The sequence below is a fragment of the Callorhinus ursinus genome, unplaced genomic scaffold (genome assembly GCF_003265705.2).
Source record: "Callorhinus ursinus isolate GAN/ISIS: 27379988/994484 unplaced genomic scaffold, GSC_fseal_2.0 scaffold13, whole genome shotgun sequence".
Classification (NCBI taxonomy): domain Eukaryota; kingdom Metazoa; phylum Chordata; class Mammalia; order Carnivora; family Otariidae; genus Callorhinus; species Callorhinus ursinus.
Genome location: NW_027397075.1, coordinates 47,129,592 through 47,144,881, shown reverse-complemented (window position 1 = coordinate 47,144,881; position 15,290 = coordinate 47,129,592). Strand labels below are relative to the sequence as shown.

At 45.7% G+C, this 15,290-nt stretch overlaps 1 long non-coding RNA gene across 1 annotated transcript; it reads left to right on the top strand.

Moving 5' to 3' along the window:
* Positions 1-8,237: 8,237 nt before the first annotated feature.
* On the top strand, positions 8,238-13,563 carry LOC141374026 (uncharacterized). Its single transcript, XR_012380580.1, has 2 exons — positions 8,238-12,048; positions 13,408-13,563. It is a non-coding gene; the product is annotated as an uncharacterized lncRNA (long non-coding RNA).
* The last annotated feature ends 1,727 nt before the right edge of the window (positions 13,564-15,290 follow it).

Below are 15,290 nucleotides of genomic sequence, written 5' to 3'. Positions count from 1 at the left end.
TTCGCTGGCAGTGCCCAGGCACTCCACAGTGTGTTGACTGACTGCCTGACAAACTGGCTCTGAGAATTCAGCCCAGATCTTTCAAGAAGCTGCCACTGGACCCACTAGATTCCATCAGGGGGCCCTGCTGAAGCTATTTGAACAAAGATCACTCCATGTCAACAAAAAGCTAACCACAGGTGCAAATGAGAGTGTTGGAGGTGTGGGGAGTGGGGTTGGTAACCTGGGAGTGGAAAGGGCTTCTGGTTGATCTAGGAAGGCTTTCCGGTTGGCGTGGTGGTGGTGGAGGGTGGTACTGTTGAAGCCGTAATTAAAACGGATAGAGTTTGACAAAATGAGAGAAGGGGGTGGTTTTAGGCCATAGCCCATCCTTTTGTGATTCAAGTCCTCACTTGAGTCATTCCAGAGATCCCCTGCCAGCCACTGGGAAGGTTCCAGTGCATGACATGTCTCAGGAAGCTAGCTGAGGTTCCTAGAAAACCACCCACAGAGAGCAGATCTACCACCTCCACCCCCAAATCTTTCTTAGAAATCCTACCTGCAGCTAGGAAGGAATGGATCAGGGATCAAGGATTAAGCAATAACCAAATACTAGGTTTAGGGGACCCCCATAATAGAAATCTGGTTTCTGGTTAGGACCGCTTGCTGGCACCTACTCCCTGGGGGAGGACACAGGAGAGATGTGAGCCGAGCCCGGCGGTGAAGGGGGTGTCTGAGGGGCTCTCCGCTGTCCTGATCTCTCGCTCACCTGGCCGAGTGGGGCTGGCTCCGCCCAGCTGCTCTCTGAAGGCCCCGCCTTCCTGTTTTCCTCTTGGGACTTCGAGAGGGAAATCTAAACCATGTGTCTCTGATTCATTACTGTGAACTCATCAAGTTGGTGTTTGGCAAGAGTCCTTGGATGTTTCAGAAAGAGCCTTTGGTTTGGTTTGGTTTGTTTTTGTAGTGCTTTTCCTTTGAAGTAGGAAGTCCGTTTTTGCCAAAAGTAAAATGAAAAACTAGATTTGAGGTTGGATCAGAGCATAAGAAGAAATTAGGTATTATCGTTTTGTTTCTCTATTTTTGACTGCGCAATACAGAATAAGTAATAGCTAACATTTAATCTTGCAGATTGGGTCCAATTATTATCATCCCCAATCTACAAATAGCAAAACTAAACCCAGAAGAGTTAAGTGAATCACCCAAGTCCACAGAACTGGGAAGTGGTAACCTGATATACCTGCACAGTGCCAAGGGCCCATGATGATACTTTGGGGGACTTAGAAAAATGTTTTAATTTCTTTTAAACTCAGAAGAAAAAATGAATTTTTAGGTCTGAGGGTAATGTTTTAATACATCATATTAATATGTTTGTCTTGGGTGCCTGGGTGGCTCAGTCAGACAAGCCACTGCCTCCGGCTCAGGTCATGACCTCAGGGTCCTGGGATCGGGTCCCGAGTCAGGCTCATTGCTCAGTGGGGAGCCTGCTTCTCTTTCTCCCTCTGCCCTTCCCGCCCCCCACTCATGCGCTCTCTCTCTCTCTCAAATAAATAATACATAATCTTTAAAAACTGTCTTTATTCCAACATAGCCATGTAAGTTGTAATTATTTTAGAAGCAGCCGCTGAGTTAGGTACCAAGCAGAATTAGAACACAACAGTAGCCCCTGGTGGTGGAACCACCCAAGTGTGGGCTGATCACTGGGTACAAAGTGACTCAGACACCACATGATCCCCTCACTGGGGGAGCCAGGCCCGCATCCAAAGACACAGCAGCCTAAGTTCGACAAGGGCTACCAGGTTTGCACGGGGTGGGTCGCTGGGGCTTCATGAAGGAGCTCAGTTCTGAGGAAAGAGGTTTAAACATGAAAGGAGAGAAATGGGAAAGTGGAAGCATTTGGGGGAACGGGGACTTCACTTGTATGGGGAAACTGAGGCAGCTGGGAGGTTGTGTTAAAATTCAGTTCCAAAACTTTTGAACGTTTTTCTTACACGTTTCACATCCAGGACTCATTATTTAATTATTAAACTCCATCAGTGGTACTGAAGGCCTAATTGTTACTTAAACTCACGAATTATCTTATATAATAGAAGGATAAACAGGACTTCTGTTTTTGTTCATAGTTCTTTCCTGTTAGATATTAACTCATATTCATTCTTTAGAAGTTAGTGTCCCCCAGTAATTAGCAAATTGTCCTAAAGGTCATAAGAAACCATCTTACTTCCTTATTTTTGCATCATAGTGACATATTGAGTTTGTAGGTTTCCATGGGGCAGACTGGTGGTTTACAAACAGGGCTTCTCAGAGGTAGAGCTTGGTAAAGATGCCCAGCACTGGGGGCCTGGGGTCTTTCTTCCTGCTTTAACCCAAATATTAGATAGATGGGTAGGTAGGTACGTAGGTAGGTAGACAGATAGATGATATAGATAGGTAGAGAGAGAGAGAGAGAGAGAGAGAGAGATACTGTAAAAACTTGAATAAAGGTAAATTAGAACTCCAGGAACTAGTTTATTTATTCTTTGCCTATTCCAAGAAGAGCCTAAGGTGACTTACAAAAATAGATATGACACAGTAAGATTCTGGGGGTGGGGGAAAAGAGGGGGAAGGAGAGAGAGAATCTTAAGCAGATTCCACACCCAGCACGGAGCCCCACTCAGGGCTCGATCTCACGACCCAGAGATCACGACCAGAGCCAACGTCAAGAGTCAGACGCCTTACTGACTGAGCCACCCAGGTGCCCCACAGCAAGATTTTTTTAAGTAAAAAAGAAAATGGAAAGAAGGGAAATCATGGTAGGAAAAGTCAGATATCACCATGGGAAGGTTCAGGCACCAGTGCCCCAGCGAGGGGCTGGCTGAGGGGTGAGGAAGGATGGGCTGCTGCTGGCAGACGTGGTTCCCCGAAGGGTCGTGTACACACAGCCTTTCTCCATCTGCAGAACAGGGAGATGTCATCCTGGGCAGTGCCCTGAGCTCCCCGTGGCTGCTCCTAGACAATGAGTCAGGAAGTGTTTGACCTTGGACAGGCTTATCCTCCTCTCTCTCGGCCACCATCCTTACCCTCCCCTTCCCCGGTGACCCACAGACTTGTTGCAGGGCTCTGCCCACCCACCTGGATGTCCTTAGTCCTCTGGCCATGACCCCCTCCCCAGCCTGCCCTAGGCACGCCAGTCACCCCCTCAAAAATTATCAGAAAGTGACAAAACCCAGGGTTTCACAGCCAAGGACTTCTACTAAATGAGAATAGCTACCATTTGCACCACATGCGCTCCGTGCCAGGCCCTGTTCCCAGCACCTCATACCCATTAGCTCCTTTGATTCTCACAACAACCCTACTCAGTGAGTTCTGCTATTTCCCCCATTTGGCAGATCAAGAAACAGAGGCACAGAGAGGTCAAATAACTCGCCCCGGTCATACAACTGGTGATAGCACAAGATTTGAATCCAGTTTGGCTCTGTGCTATTACTCCATGCGGCCTCTGGGTCTGCCATGTTCCGGCCTGCTGGCTGGGGGTGTTCCTGAGGCTCAGGTCCCAAGTTTTACCCTCAAGTAGGCCTATCAGCTTCATTCTAGTCCGTCCTGTTTGGCAGCTGCAAGTGGCACCTTGTGCTCTGGCCCGCGCTAATTGAGAATGTAGATCCCAAAGAAAACCCGAGGTCTGAGGGCCGGCAGGAGCTCGGAACAGGCCTTCCTCACAGTGGACAAAGCGGTCAGCAAGCTGAACGTGTAAGGTGGCGTCATGGCTGATCCACAGTTGTATCTTACTAACACTCATAGTTACTGTGACCAATGCCAGGTAGAGCCAGGTGCTGTTCTCGACCTTTCACGCTCATGATCTCATTTAATCCTCAAACAGATGAGCGGGCAGGTATTATGAGTCTCACTGTCCAGGGGACATTGAGCCCTCAGGCAGGTTGACTGACTCCGCAGAGGGCACAGCTAGCTTCCCCCAACCCCGTGCCTTCAACTGGGGGCCACAGTACCTCTGTTCCCTACGTGGCTACCACCCCTGTGTCCCCCAAACCCATTTGTGCAGAAGTTCCTCCATGAGCATTCTCAGGATATTTCTTTGCTTCAGACTGTGAGTTCCTCAAAAGCCAGGGTTCTATTCACCAGTTCTCTTTATGTACCCCCCTCTCCAATGCCAAGGACCCCACAGGACGCTCTTTGTAAGGTGAACTCTAGTTAGATGCTCCAACTTCATGGCTATGCTTGCATCAGCAGCTGGCTTCGCTGGGAGAAATGCAGAATTAAGGACCCAGCTTAAAATCTAGTTTTCTGATCCTTTATCCCTCCCCGAAATTCCTCGCTTGCCTAGACACGCATGAAGCATGTATCTACCCAAACACCCCCAAAACGTACCTGCAGGTGAGTGAGTGTCCAAGACCCAGCCACGTAAATCCTCATGCAAATGAGGTGGCAGCTGGTGAGGTGGCTGCCAAGGCCATCTGCGTCTGTGTCTGCTCACACCCAGAGAGAACTCAAATACTGGCAGGCCAGCCTCACTCCTCCAAGCTCACCCTGGCCTGATGACTCAGGGAGAAACCATGCAGCAATTTACTCAGCGGCCTCTGAGAGTAGCCTCTCGCCTGCCCTGCCAATCCTCCCGCACCCCACCTCCAGCCCCGCACCTGGCGTAGGCAGGGAGAGGTGATAACAAATGGGCTGTGACCAGCTGTCACTGCCGGGCCGCGAAAATGCCCACTCAGCCTGCTTCAGGAAAACACACTCCCCTACCTCTGAGTGATCCCTGGGCACCCAGGGGCACAAGGGGGACAACCGGGGCTGGACCCGGCTTCGGTCTTGGGAAAGCGGCATTCATCTGGTTGGGGCACAGATTGTGAAAATGGAGCACCAAAGTTTCCTTCTCCACCATCTATGAGCAGACGAATTTTGAAGTAAACAAATTCTATCATTTGTTTGTGTATTCAAAGCATATATGGCACACACTGGGAGCTTGTGAGAAACACAGGCTCTGCAGCCCTCCGATCTCCTGGGGCAGGATCTGTAGTTTAGCAAGATTCTCAGTTTCTTCCAGTGCACACTGAAGTTCCAGAAGCAGCACTGGGTTGGGTATTATCTTCACAGGCAGTGACTTTCTTTGCAGAGTTTTTCTTTACTCCAATGCTGCTACCAGGTGCTGTGTTCTGGGGGGCAGCCGGTTCTGGATCCTGTTGAGGATGGGGGGAGCAGGGAGAGAACAACCCGAGGCATGGAAGGACAGAGCATACAGTGGGGTGTAAGCACCATGACCTTGGCAGCTGGCCTGTAGGTGGGGAGGAGCAACGAAGGGGAGGAAGCCCAGAAAGCAGATTTCCCCAGGGGCCAGTGGGCGGCAGGGGGAAGGGGTCTGCACCCTGTGACGGGAAGCATCTGTCTTTGGTGCAGATGATCGGAATGGAAGAGAAAAGCCCCTTCAGGACCAGCACAGTGATCCAGGAGGTCTCTATTTCAGCCCAGCCCACAAGGGGGGAAGGAGGGTGGATAGGCTAGGGGCTAAGAAAGGGTCAAAGGAAAGCCAGGCTGAGAGAGAGCTGGGTCAAGGCCCAATTCATCACTCCTGTAGTGTCTGCTCCTAACTTGCACTAAGAATATGAGAGAGACAGGCTGTGTTCCATGGGCAGGGAGATAAGCCTGGGCTTCTGAGCCTCCAGCTGACAGAGCAGAGAAAGACAAGGGCAGATCAAGGCTGGCACTGACTTAAGACCACCCACACCAACTGCTGCACAGGCAAAGGTGTATAATTTTCTTGGGACAGACCCTGAGCGCATAAGATGAGCACAGGCAACTGCCACACCCCTTCACTCCCCTAAAAAAGCAGCATGCCTTCCCCCTCAGCATCTCTCAGGTGGAAGGCAGACTCAGGCTTCCTGAGTCCCTCAGACCACAGGGACATATACTGAGGGCTATGAGCTCCCCGTTGAATTTCTCTTTCTTAACTGTAGGGGCTCGAGGCAGCCCTCACAAAGCCGTTCACAATCTCCTCTCTCTCTCCCCTTTAATATCTCGGCATAGCTGAGAGGTTTCAAGGGTCATATCACCGGCGTTAAGCTACCGCTGGGGTAAATTTTACATACAGCCTACCAATTCCTTTGGAATATCTTCTCTACTCTAACTGGGTAGCTGAGTCAAAACCTCAACATTACATCTTGTGTATGTGTCATCGAAAAAAAAACAAACTAGGAAGACCCTCAGTGTTTATTAATATTGGTTCAGTAAATCAGAGACATCCATTCTTGGGATATTATGCAGTGGTTAAAAAGAATGAAGTCTGTCTCAGTGCATGAACATGAGATAGTGTCCAAGATGTATTATGTGAAAAAGCAGGTATCCAGTATTGTCTTATTTGTGCCTAGAAGGAGAGGGAAAGATGCTCACATATATGTCTTTATGCATAGAATATTTCTGGAGGTACACACTAGAAACTGGATTGTCCCCTGCTTCTAAGTAAGGGCCCTTGAAGGTTAGAGCTGGAGAGGAAAGACTTAGTTTTTACTGCACACCATTTGATATTCCTGAATTTTTCTCTGTGTGTGTATACATATATTTTCTGGGTATGTGTAATATATAAATATATATAAAATATATTTTATATATATATATCCACATTACATTTTCAACCCGCAAAGAATTATAGTCATTTAAAATGGTGATTATGAAGATTAATGTAGCAACATGGAAAATTTTATGACATAATGTTAAGTGAAAAGGGCAAGATTCAAAGTCATTATGTGCATTCTGATTTCAATCATATGAAGATAAGGAGATGAACAAAATTTAAGAGCAGTTTTATTATAGTGCTGGAATTTTCCATACTTATAAGAATCAACAACAAAGTGGAGGTATAATTTCTATACAATATAATACATATAATTTATAAGTGCACATTTGGATTAATTTTGACAAATTTATATACCCATATAACCATCACTACAATCGAGTTACAGAACATTTCCATCATCCCAAAAAGGTCCCTTGTAACCCATCTCATTCAATCCTGGGATCAGTCCCACAATCAACGATGTGTTTTCTGTCACTATAAATTAGATTTGGCTTTTCTAGAGTTTCATATAAATGGAATCCTATAGTATGAACGCCTTGTGTCCTGGCTTTTCTTTTGCTCAGCAGATTGCTTGTATCCATCCTCCCTTTCTTCCTTAATAACCAAACCCTCAGCAATGTACCCAGCTAAAAGATTATGCTTCCCAACCCTCCTTGAAACTAGATGTGACTATATGATAAAATTATGGTCAAAGAAACATAATTAAAAGGGTCTTCTGGAAAGTCTCTGTAAAAGTGAGAGACAGATACCCATTTTCTTTTCTTCTCCTTTCTTTTGCTATTGGCCTGGAATATGGACCTGATGAATGGAGCTCCAGCAGCCATCTTGGAATATGAAGTGACCTTAAGGATAAGCAGAAAAAGAAAAGGAGCCTGGGTCTTTGATGCCACAATGGCCCTGCCATACCAGCTTGACTTCCTTCCCCTCAGGCAGCTTTGACATGGAAAAAATATGTATCTTGTTTAAGCACAAATATTTTGGGCTCTTCTGTTAAATTTTTAGTTGAAACTAACTCTAATTGTGCCATAAGCCTTCTAGCACAAGTTGACTTTTTAAAAAATTATGCATATGTTAGATTAAAAATTTATTTTCAGTTTTTTTAAAGATTTTATTTATTTGACAGAGAGAGACACAGCGAGAGAGGGAACACAAGCAGGGGGAGTGGGAGAGGGAAAAGCTGGCTTCCCGCGGAGCAGGGAGCCCGATGCGGAGCTCGATCCCAGGACCCTGGGATCATGACCTGAGCCGAGGGCAGACGCTTAACAACTGAGCCACCCAGGCACCCTAATTTTAATTTTAAAAATAAACCTTTATGCCAAAATCTGACGAAAACAATTCAAGAAAAACACCACAGAACACCATTTCTCATGAACATAGTCGCAAAAATTCTTAACAAAATGTTGGCAAATTGAATCCAGCAATATACAAAAAGAGTAATGTACCATGACCAAATGGAGTGTATCCCAGGAATGAAAGTTTGATTTGACATTCAAAAATAAATCAATGTAATTGACCATATTAACAGAGTAAAAGATTTTAAAAAATCAAAACATCATCTCGAACCATGAGAGACGATGGACTCTGAAAAACAAACTGAGGGTTCTAGAGGGGAGGGGGGTGGGGGGATGGGTTAGCCTGGTGATGGGTATTAAAGAGGGCACATTCTGCATGGAGCACTGGGTGTTATGCACAAACAATGAATCATGGAACACTACATCAAAAACTAATGATGTAATATATGGTGATTAACATAACAATAAAAAACTGAGCTGCTCAGAAAAAAAAAATCAAACCATCATCTCAATAGAGGCAGAAAAAAACATCTGAAAAAAATCAGTATTCCCTCATGACTAAAAACTCTCAGCAAACTAAAAATAGAAGTGAACTTCTCAGCTTGATAAAGGGTAATTCTGGAAAAACAAAAAACACAAAACCCTACAGCTAACAACATACTTAATGGTGAAAGACTGAATGCTTTCCCCTAACATAGGAAACAATGAAAAGATGACTGCTATTAATACACCTAGTAAATATTGTGCTGGAGTCCTTAGCCAATGTATAAAACAAGAATTAAAAGGCACAAAATTTGGAAAGCAAAAAGCAAAACTTTCTCTATTTACAAGCAACATGATCGTCTACATAGAAAATCCCAAAGAATCTTAAAAAAAAAAAGCAAACAATCCAACTAGAATTAATAAGTGAATTTAGCAAAGTTAAAGAATACAAGATCAATATAAAAAACCAGTACACCAGCAACAAACAACTGGGAAATTATAATCTTATAAATTCCATTTACAAAAACATCAGAAAGTATACAACACTTAGGGGAAAATTTAATGAAAGGTGTGCAACACCTCTCTGTCGAATATTATAAAACATGGAATATATAAAAAAATTATATATAAGCCGAGAGAAATTAAAGAATGCTTAAACAAATGAATAAATATTGGAATACTCAAGATTATCAGGATGTTAAATCTTCCCCAAATAGATCCATAGATGCAGTGCAATCCTATATGAACACAGCTGTGATGTTCAGACATTGATGAGGCGATTGTAAATTTGTATGGAATTTTTAGTTTAAATATAATGAATCCAGGGCGCCTGGTGGCCCAGTCAGTTAAGCATCTGCCTTCAGCTCAAGTCATGATCCCAGGGTCCTCGGATGAGTCCCACACTGGGCTACCTGCTCAGCGGGGAGCCTGCTTCTCCCTCTGCCTGCCCCTCCCCCTGTTTGTGCTCTCTCTCTCTCTCTCTCTCTCTCTCTCAAATAAATAAATAAAAGCTTCTAATAAAAAAAATACGATGAATCTAAAATAGAATCAGACAAAACCAAAGCTGTAACAGAGGCAGTAGAGAGGAAGGAAGAATCGCTCCTATCAGGTAACTCAGAAGCTCCTTGAGGGAGACGCCGTTTGAACTAGTTGAAAGGTGACTAAGTACTTATCAGGTGGAGACATCCATGAAAGGCATTGATTTGCTTAGGTTTTCCTGATCGTGAGGAACTAAAATTCATCCCATTTAGCTAAATGAAGTCATTGTCCAGAAGATAGTCTCATAGAAATCCTTAGAGACACCTCGTGGACTCTGAGCTTGGAGGGGCAGTCCTGGACGCCAGGCTCCTCTCCTGGCTTCAGCAGCTGGAGCCCCTAAATCTTTAAGGTTGTCTCCTGTCTGTGTCCAGCCTCTCTTGGCTCCTCCTATCTTTGGCTTTATTCTCTCTACACCTCCAGGAATGAAGCTAGAAGGATAGGTTAAAAACAGATGGCAAAAGGCTTTGTTTGCCCAGGCAGGTTGGTTTTTATGATTGTAGCTACTGAAACTCTTTAAATAAAGAGAAAGAACTGATCAGATTCAGCTTTGGGGCAGATAATTCCATTGGTTGTGGAAGAGATGAGTGGCAGGAGACCAGGGAAGAAAGTATTGCAAGTAAGAGAGAATGAAGCTCAAAACCAATGGAAGTCAGTGAATATGGGGTTTGGGTTGCAGCAAGATACATCCTACCTTGGTAGAAAATGTTTCTGTCTCCTTAGGAAACAGAGGGAAGGAGAGTTAAAGCACCTGCATTTTGCAAAAGCTCCCCAGTTAATCCTGGTTGAAAACGACCAGTCCAGACAAAGTGGCATTTATAGGGACTCAGTAAGAACAGAAGGAAGACAGGGATGGATTTGGGGACCACCGGACTTGGTGGAAGAAGGTGTCCAGGTAACTCTGCAGTTTCTAGCTGAGGAAGCTGGGTGGATGATGACTTCATTCTCCAGGCCTTGAGAAACAAAGAGTAGACTAGGTTTACATACAGGACTGGAGGTGAGAGAGCTTGAGAGAATTATTTCTGCACGTCCCACAGAGAGTCCAGGAAGTCCATTGCAGCAGGCAGTGCCAGAGATGGGCCAACTCGCACCAGCCCTTTAGCTTTGCCTCCCTGGGGCAGACCCTGCTGGCCAGAAAGGTGCTCTCTGGGCATTAGTTAGTTGGATAGACACTGAGCCTTAGACTCTGAGCAAGCACAAAGCAACTTTCTCCGTGGTTTTGCTGTGGCGGTGGTCATGTTATTTAGCAAGGACTTTGTTAACCCCTTGGTTTAGAATATGCTGGAACAAATTTCACCAGCGTATCCGTCAGGTTCCAGGATTCCACTCTGATGGCTCTTCCGAAGAGACTTTACTAAAGGGACGGTTTACAGAGATGTGGGCAGGAAAGGGGGGAACGAACAAGGGATGTGGAGGAGTCCAAGGGATTTCAACAGTGGGGAGCCGTTACCACATCCAGGCCTGACAGGGCAGAGGGACAGAATGGTACTACTGAGGCCCAGGGGAAATGAGCTGCCCGCGCAGGAGAAGCTGTAGTCACAGCGGAAGCAGCCACTGCCAGAACGAAGGCTCCAAGTCAGGAGGGACAGGCAAGAAAGAGCCCAGCCAACCTCTCCCTGCCTTCACACTTCCGGGGGGGTGAACGCCAGCTGGGAGCCTGCCATCAGGAGAGCCCGGGCCGAAGGATGCAGGGATCGGCCTGCAGACACAGAGAAGGCAGAGAAGGGTGGAGAATGGATCAGGTGTATATAGGTTGAGGCGGCAAACGAGATGCACCAGCACAACCACCGCCGCCCCCACACACACACACAGCCTGTGTGAGGCAGCGGCTTGGTAACTCTGTGGAAGAACAGGAAAACCACACCACAGGAAGTCAAGATATTTGGATTCCTGACAGGCCTGACCCTCCCACACACACAGACTGTCCTCAGGGGCACCCTGCTGGCATCCTGGCCTTGACTGCTGTAGCTGTGAAAAGAGTAGGTTGGACCACGTGACTTGCAAGGCCTTCCAACATAGGGTTCCTCATTGATGCTGTCAGTCAGCTTGCTCCCTCGGCCGGCGGACCGGGCTGGGCGCTGGGGTCCCCGCCGCCAGGGCTGCACCACAAGCCCACCGGGCGCTGAGCCTGACCAAAGGCAGCGCCGAGGGGGGGGGGGGCGTGGAATCCTGGGACTGGCCGGCCCCTGGAACTACACAGCATGCTCCTCTCTTCCAGCGAAGCCCTGCGACGTAGAGAGTCAACCAGGGACTTTCTTAAACGTATTTTTCACTGTGATGAGGTACATTCAAAAAGAAAGAAGAGTGTATTCATCTCCAAAAAGCAGCAGCTTACAGACCTGCGCCGCCCAGCTCCAGGTCCTATGCTGCAACCCCGCCGCCCCAAGTTCCTGATAACTGAAGATGAAACTTGAACAGCAAAAGGGAAGTCTCCTGTCTCCTACAGGGTATCAAATCCTGTTTCTACCCAGTGTCAGTTCTTAAAGACACAGGATTCCATATTTTCTCAAGCAATATTCTGGAAGGCCAAGAACATTCAGTGACCACCAACCACATTTGTTCGCCCCCCAGCCCACCCACTGGGGGGTGAAATGGAAGTGCGCTGCAGAGCCTTTCTGAAGCCGGGCTTGGAAAGAGTGTCTGCGTATTTGTGAAATGCATCATCATCTTCCTCCTTATTCATCTAAAGAAGCGGTCTGGGTAAGTGCACAGATTTGCTCAGCCGGATCTGGAGCCCAGGGTGCCTCTAATGCTTTTACTTTCCTAGCGCTTCCTGCGGGGGGGGGGGGGGGCAGATGACTCATCGTTTTCTTTTGGAGGTGGGAAGTTCTGTGCACCCTGGCTTCAGGTTCACTCCAAGAGTGGCCTCGGGGAGATGCCTGCTCCTCTGTTGTGCCATGAAACGTCGCAGGCTGCTGGAGAACAGCCTGAGCTGCAACAGTACTGGGGTCCTGCTGCCTTCCGAGCATTTATTTGCAAATACACGTTCAGTTATGTGGGCGTTTTGTGGGCTCTGTGGTTTATTAAAGAGGACAGAGGAGGAGAAAGAAACAAAGACAAAGAGAGCAATATAAAAAAAGGTGGTACAGGTGTTAGTAAGGGTGCCCACGCATGTAAAAATACACAATAAAGAAAACAAGAGGATGTGTCCACCGCAAGAGAAGACAGGAAAATGTTTCCACGAAGATTCTCTTTAGGACCAAGACGTTTTCTCATTGAAGTTAGGTAACAGAACAAGCAATAACAATCAAATGGGATGTGTGCTGTGACTCACATCCAGAGTCTAGGAAAGCACCTTAGTAAGAGCTCTTGATTAACTTTGTCAGATCACAGAAGATTGCTAGAGAAAATCACATTTAGTGGTGACGTAAAGGATGCTCAGGAGTTCGAGTAAACAATAAGGAGGAGGAAGAGCCAATCAGAGGACCTGATTCAAGATAATAGAGACCAGGACAGCAAAACAGGAGAAATGGTCCCAGAGACTCTGCCCCTTGGAGACAACACTCAATGGCAATCAATATGCTGCCCTGCTTTCTCGGACTCTGTCCACATGGGGAGAACTTCGCCCAGCAACACTAGGGTCATTTGACCCTGTTTAAAAATAAAGTGCAAAAAAAGGCAAAGTCATGGCCCTTGTTCAGATAGGAAATGAACAGGTGTTAAAATTTTTACTTATTAAAGATTAAATAAGATCATAAAGATGAAAGGTCATTAATCAATGGGGAAGCTGAGCAGTTATGTAACCAGTTCAAAAGAGAATCCACAGAGCCACCATGTTTATAGATTCAAAATATTGAAGTGAATGTGCCAATGGAAGCAAACTGGTTTTTCAAGGAGGAGGGAGGGAGAAAAGTATATTGACTTCTAGGGACAGGACATAATTTGCATGTCTAGAGATGAGAATCATTTTGCATTGATACCAGCTAGCTATAATTTACAGAGTTGTAAAATGGCTCAAAGACATTCAAAGTCTGTAATTAGATAGAGGAATGTCCTCTTAGACAATATATGGTTTTCCCCATGACTGATCTGCTCAATTTCTTTCTTTTTCCCCTCCAGGTGAGAGCCACTGGAGATTCATGTATCTACCTCCTCTGTGTACACGTGTTAAGTACCCCTAAGCAAATATTAAAGACTTAAATAATAATGTTGTAGAACAAATAAAAATAGAGTAACAATTTACAACATTTAAATAAAATTGAAGAAAACAACCAAGAGGTTTGTTTCCTGTGTGTTTTCTGCCCCACACCTCCACCTTCATCGTCATCAACCTACTGTGCTTTCGACATTATTGTTACAAGATCTTTATGAAGCAACTTCACTGCTGACTTACAGGAATCCCTAATTTAAAACAGGCAAACTGACCCAGATGAAGAATTATAGGAACAAAGGAAGTAGGTTAGCTCCATGCCCTTAAATGGGGAAATAACACTGAGAAATTCATATCACAAATGAAGTAATATTAAATGATGGGGGTGCGGAATGGGGGTAAGGACTTACATGGAATGAGGACTAGGGAAGGCGTAGCCCTTCATTTCATCAATCACTCAGATGGATATTTTTAGTGCTTACCATGTGCTAGACACCGTGTTAAACAACCAGGGATGTGTGAATAAATAACACGATCCCTGTCCTATAGTTGTTTACGATCTAAGTAGGAATGTTCCCGGTTCAGACCAGAGGGAGAACATCATTATCTCTCCCCTCCTCAAACTGAAAAAGGTCTAGAGGTGAGATTTCAGAAGTTATATGATAGCGGCGCCTGGGTGGCTCAGTCGCTAAGTGTCTGCCTTCGGCTCGGGTCATGATCTCAGGGTCCGGGGATTGAGCCCCGCATCGGGCTCCCTGCTCAACGGGAAGCCTGCTTCTCCATCTCCCACTCCCCCTGCTTGTGTTCCCTCTCTCGCTGTTCCTCTCTCTGTCAAATAAATAAATAAAATCTTAAAAAAAAAAAAGAAGTTATATGATAAGGTGATTCTCTAAGGTATGTGCATGTGTTGGGGGGTGTCTGTCCTTTGTGGGTCCTGGTCCCCCCCTACATACATACACACAATGGACGCTTAACTACTGATCGTTTAAACAATAGCTAATTCATAAATTAATGACTAATCATTAAGTTTTATTTTTAAATAAGTATTTTATTATTTACTTCTATAAATAAATGTATTGGTTGGGTACAATTGGTTATTAGAGTAATTAATTAATTACTAATAAAGTTTAATAATCATTAATAATTAGCAAATTCACTGCAATAGTTCGAGAACTACTGCAAGGTACATTCACTGGTTCTTTCCATTCTTTTACCTCAGGACACTGGCCCCCACTAGTGTTTCTCCAACTCTCTTACTTTCTCAATTTCAGAAAGTACTGCCTGGCAAATTGAGCTTTCTGTGGGTTTGTGACATTTGGGAAGGTACTTTTTTGTCTTGCTGCTGGTCTAGAGGAAAGATTGCAAGGAACTCCATGAATGCCAGGATGCTTGGGAACAGTGCCACTTTCCAGGCCCTGGGCAAGGACCCTTGCTTTGTCCACGAATGAGGGACCAGAGATTGAGACAGAGCAGAAGGTGGCCTCAGAGCAGAACAGAGGCTGATGCCCCGCACTAGGCCAACTGAGAACTTAAACCAGTTCAAGAAGGGTCTTGATAATGGATGGATAGATACGTAGCAGGTTTTTTAGGGAAATCAGGGAAGTTCCAGTTCCATCTCTGGCCTTTCAGGATGGTGTCTTGAATGCAAACACTGGACTGTCCCTCGCACTTTCCTAAGCATCATGGTCAGAATTCTGGGCTAGTGGCCTTTGGTCTGATCTTCGATGACATTTCTGATCTTCTCAAGAATATTGGACCCAAAAAGGTCACGCTAGAACACCCAAAGAGCAGGTGAGCTGCCTCCAGGGCCAGAGTCTGCCCTGAACACGGCTCCAGATTTAGGACACGAGTT